The sequence below is a fragment of the Centruroides sculpturatus genome, unplaced genomic scaffold (assembly GCF_000671375.1).
Source record: "Centruroides sculpturatus isolate CEXI.00-Female unplaced genomic scaffold, Cexi_2.0 scaffold117, whole genome shotgun sequence".
NCBI lineage: Eukaryota > Metazoa > Arthropoda > Arachnida > Scorpiones > Buthidae > Centruroides > Centruroides sculpturatus.
This window is the reverse complement of record NW_019384308.1, coordinates 706,830-712,613: the sequence shown is the minus strand read 5'-3', so window position 1 is coordinate 712,613 and position 5,784 is coordinate 706,830.

The window sequence follows — 5,784 nt, the reverse complement described above, 5'->3', positions numbered from 1 at the left end:
GCTATTGTTATTTTATTTAATTTGCTCATTATAACAATCTAATAAATTTAGCTATATTGCCATTAATTACTAGCCTGTGCATTGATAGTTTTTTTAATTTACAAAGAAATTATGGAAGTTAGTTTTTTTGTTATGAAAGCAGAAAGCTTTCTATAAATAATAATTTTTTTGTTTCTCTTTAGGTTACATCAAAACAATCCTGGACAGGGACTTCATTTGTCTTTGGAAATCCGATTTAATTTCGTAGCCTACTGAGTGGATACTACAACAAATCATCCAACGTTGAAACCTTTGCATAAGATCTTTCAGGACTTTATTCCAGGTATTCCAGGGTTTACAAATGCATATATATATATAGATGGATATTTTTGGAGTGGGAAAGTGGTGGTCTTCACAGTTATATTAATAAGATAGATTTAAATTCGACAAAGACATGTTATGTTCCAATAGACCTAGGTCTGTTAGGTGATATTATAGGGTTAAGGCACGAATGACTCAAATCAAGGAATTTACAATTTGGTTTAATCATAAATATTTACAGATTATGCATCTGTCCTAAGACATGCGAGGAACATAATTATTCGAATTTTCAAGCTCAAATACTACACACTATACAATAGGATCGAAAATGTTGTTTCTTTTTTTTTTTTTTTTTTTAGAATACAATAATTAACATACCAAGAATAATGTTTCAGTAAAGTCCTGCGTTGTTTTCTGCTTCAATATCTTGCGATTAATTTGTGGATAACGGACATATTTCACAGGATGGAATGGGATTGAATTCAGTTCATTCAAAAGTTCACAAGTGTTTGTCCCTTCCTTCTTATCAACTGACAATCTTATACTATAGTCTTGCTCATTCGAGGAGAGGAACCAAAAAAAACTCGAGGCTTTTGACGAGAGTTTTCCTATTTATACACTGTGCCATTAGGTGTGATATGCGACACCTATGGTCACTGGCCAATCAACGAGCACGATAGGCCACACGTGTACAAAAACTGGCACCACGAAATGAAACGGAGTTTTACAACATAAAACCCGACATGACACATAATATACAATATAAAAACCCGACATAAAATATAAGTGCTTGGGCACTACATACCTCCCTTAATTTAAGATTACTTACCGTAGTGCAACCTACGGAAGTCTATATCTGTGTTGTAAATTATACGGTCTTTCTTGTTGCTCACTTCTAACAAGATCATCAGTAGCATGCCTCTCACTCCTCTCATCATGTACAATTTTAGGTATTCTCCTAATTACTCTAAAATCAGGAGCCTCATCCTCATCATCAGATATGTTTCCTATCTGTACTCTTTTTACCTTAGTCTTACGTGTTTTTCTATCAACGACATCATCATAGCGTAATTTTAACCTATCTATATGCACAGTTTCCCTGTCCTTTAGGTTACATTTTTCAACTTGATAAGTGGTGGGATTGATGATTTTTACTATATGAAACAAACCTTTATAATTACTAGAAACTTTTCTTTTTTTTGTCTTGTTGGGAAATGTTCTTCTGTTGATTCAATATTAACACAACTCACCCCATTTACATTCCTTGACAGAAAATCAGCCACCTTATTATCAATACCTCTCACGTGCTGCACCTCAATATGGTAATCTAATAATTCCATCACCCAACAGGTTAAATGCCTACTGTTATCGATGGTATTCAAAAAACCAACGGTTTGTGATCTGACAATACTATGATTTTCTGGCCTAAGATCAAATATTTAAAATGCCTTAATGCTAATACAATAGCAAGGCACTTTTTCTCGATAGTAAAGTAATTAATTTATGCTCGTTGAAACCTTTTGCTAAAGTACCCTACAGGAGCTAAAACCTTCATCGCGTTGTTGTTCCAACACAGTGGCAGCTACTATATCAGATGCATCTGTATGTAAAAAGAAAGGCTCATTAAAATCGGGGTGAGCCAGAATTGGAGGTTGCGTGATAGCCTCCTTAAAGATCAAGGAGTTAGCAGTTACGAAGAATTAAAACAGGGGCTCATAAAATGTTTTAGTCATAAAGATAAAGGGCGTGATCCATTAGACCAGTTGTTAAAGATAGCACAGCGAAAGGAGGAGAGAGTGTGCAAGTATAGTACAGTAGAGTCCCGAAAATTCAGCACTCGATAACCTGGCAGTCCAGATAACTCGGCCACACCCTGGCAGGGCAAAAAATCCCCTAGTGAATTTTCATTATAGACAGCTTTATGCCTCAAAGTATTTTTCTGAGGTCTGTCTTATCAGGTAAATTACTGTACACTGTGTATTCATCAATTTTCATTTTCATGTAGTAAAGGCCGTATGCCTTCATAAAGTACGTACTTTTCCTTTGTTTAAAGGTATTTGGGCAGTTTATTCTGTGTTGTATTCTCAAGCAAACAATACATAGAAGTACTGTACAGTACAGTATTTTCTGAGAAAATACTCTTACTTATTCTTTTTTAACCCCATTCCTGATAACCCAGCATTTTCACACTCTGCCACCCTTTGGTCCACATTAGACCGAGTTTTCGGGACTCTACTATATTAGGTACCCCCCATTTAGAGCNTTCGTGTGACGTATCCCCATGGGTTAGTTGAAAGTTTGGAGCAGAACTCTCTCCAGCTTTTATTTTTCTCCTCTTTAATGGTTTGTTTGTAAATACGCTGACACTGCAAGTAGGCGTCCCTATGCGTAATCCTAATATTGTCATCCATACATCTTTGATATTTTTTCCTAAGTTTACGACATTCTTTCCTGAGATTGGTGAGTCCTGTAGTCCACCATGGAACACTTCTATTTTTATGTTTCTTTATTGGTATATAATTCTTGCAAGCCATATTTATTATTTTTATATCTTGGCCAATTTGAGATCTGGCTTCAATCGAATCCTGGGAATAGTTTTCATTCAAGTGTTCTTGTAAGAAATGCTGGATTTCTTCCCAGTTAGCTTTTGAGACGTCAAATCTACGTCTGTTGTTAAAAACTGATATGTTGTTATTTCCTGCTCCAACAATTTCGTATGCTATGTAAGCATGTTCACTAATGCAATGCTCTTCCAGAACTCTCCAATTAATGATGTATGGGAAAAGGTCCTCATTACAGGTAGTGATGTCAATCCAACTGTCACCTCTGCTTGAGGTGAAAGTTGGCGGTGAATATGGGTTGTTAACTAAGTATAGATTGTTGGAGGCGAGGAATTCCTCCAAAAGACCTCCTCTAGAGTCAAAACATTCTCCACCCCACGCCGGGGAATGGGCATTCAAATCTCCAACAATCAGAATGTTAATGCCATCGAAGTCATGAACAATGGTCTGTAATCTGTCTATAAATCTGTCGTCATCTGCTCCCCCCGGGAAGTACACATTCACAATAATGATCCTTTCATTATTCAACATTAATTCCATGGTAACGATGAATTCATTACTGTAATTGTCATGCTTCATAATTGACAAGCAGTTATTAGAGACCACAGTCATAGCCCACGGATAGTCTTCAGTTCCCTTAATAATAGGGCACCTAGTTGGGAGGCATGATGGTGTATTATTCCGGCAGTATGGTTCCTGCACCAATATTAAGTCATATTTCAATGTCTGTTTGCTGAGCAGGGAGGTGGCAGCAATGCTCCTCCCCACATTGACTTGCAGTATACTAACTTTGTAATGGTTAGGCTGTTCCATAATCAGTTCTTGCTGTAATATTACTCTTGATTCTAATGTATATCGGACAGGATGAGTCTCGTGCATTATGATGACAATTGCTATTCTTTCCATGTTTACAGTTAGTACAGATGGGATCTCTTTCCCTATTGGGACATTCTCTGTATAAATGGTCTTCCGAACAGTGACTGCAAATTGGTGTTTTGTGAAGACAATCCTTTGCAGCGTGATTATATTCCAGACACTTATAGCACTGCAGGACCGGACAGAAGTCCGCAATCCTGCAGCGCGACCACTCTATGTTAATTTTGTTTTGGTTTATAAATAATCTTCTTATTTTGGGAGAAACCTCCACTACCCAGTTTTTAAACATGGAAGCCTGCTTTCCCAGTGTAAACTTTACTTTGAACTGCTGGTCAAAATCCTCTTCACTAATGATACTTCCAATGGCTTCATTTTGTTGATAGATTAGAATTCCAAGATTCTCTTTTGCTATATCTGTCTGAACTGAATAAATAACCAAATGCGGCCAATGCTTTTTGGGCCTTTTAGTAACTAGTTCTGGCAGAGCATCAGCAATATGGTCTTCTAGGACAGCTGCATCTCCTTTGTTGCTAAGCTCTATTGCAATTCCCCCTCCTGCTATCTTTCTTATCCTATCTACTCCAACCTTCATAGCAGAAGGCTTCAGTTTCCCGTTCATTGTTTTGCGTACTGCTTTGCTAGTCATTTTCTCCCTCTCTTTACCGTAGACCAATATTACTTCATTTGTATGTCCCTTCCTCACGGATGGTCGGTTGTATTCATTGATTTTAGCAGATTTGACTATGTCACTGTACAGTGGTGTACAAATGGCACTTCCTGTCTTATCCTCCAATTTTTGGAGTTTATCCATAATCTCTTTCTGTGTGTTAATAAGGCTGTCTGTGCAAGAATCCCCTTTCAGATCTTCCTTTGTCGCCATCCTTGAAAGTTTGTCATCTATACTTTTGACATATTCATTTGTGGTCAGACAAGCTTCTGCCAATGCTATCACTCTAGTGAATTGGTCGAGGATGAATTGCATGTGATTACGAGTGCCGAATTTACCATTGGGATTCTCACCTGCATACTCCTTCACCTCTTCTAAAATACAGTTGGCTTCTTTATGAAATGTCTCCATTACCTCAATAAAGTCTGCCCTGTCGAGTTCACACCTGCCAGAGCAGAGAGAAGAGATAAATACAGCTAGCTTAAACTACTTAAATTACCAAGATTAATACACAAATGTTCGCGCAACAACAATAATAGGACACTGTTCAGAAAGTACACAGTCAAATGTTTCTGTCTTCATCTGTGTAATCCCATCATAAATCCAACAAGATGAATTCCAATAAGTGCACAAGGCGGCAATCACTATTGTTGTTGTAAACAACCGATATCGTACAAAGCGACCGTTAGAGAAATCCGTTGGAAAACCGTTGGAGGTCGTTGACCCCAGCAATGTAGAATCTTGTAGAAAATTAAACAGCTATATCACGAGATCCACAGCAGATACAAAGTTGAAACTTTAGCCGATTCTGGAATATGTAGAAAGGTTTCCGATGAGACCAATATTTCCACAAAATGGCGAAATGGGAGCCCGATGCGGGCCGCCGATGTTTGTAGACAAAAGTTCCAAAAACGAGAGAACCACTCGGCCAAAATTAACCAAAATTAGGATATATACTCACTCTTAAACGTAGGTTCGAACGATACGAAAAGTTCCAAAAAAAACTGTATCCAAAAGTCTGGAAAAACGTTCAGAAGATTTTGTACCTTTGTTAATCCATATCTCCAAAAATACTGGTTCCACAAAAATGAAATTAGCGTCAGAAGGGTCACAACTGATGGCACTATCAACCAACACCCAAAAAACCGTGTGAAAGTCACTTAAAAATACCAAAAACTCAAAATTTCATGAGCACAAACTCCACGTGGCCAGCTCGTTCTAGACAAAGAGCCTCTCCATTTAATCAGGGGTAACGAAATGGATCTCACAGTTCCAATAATTGAATTTCCTAGTGGTGCGGATTATGATTTTTTATTAAAAATGGAAGTTTTGACTCGCAACTTGAGATTTTTTCCAAAATATGTTCCATTGTGAGGGCAA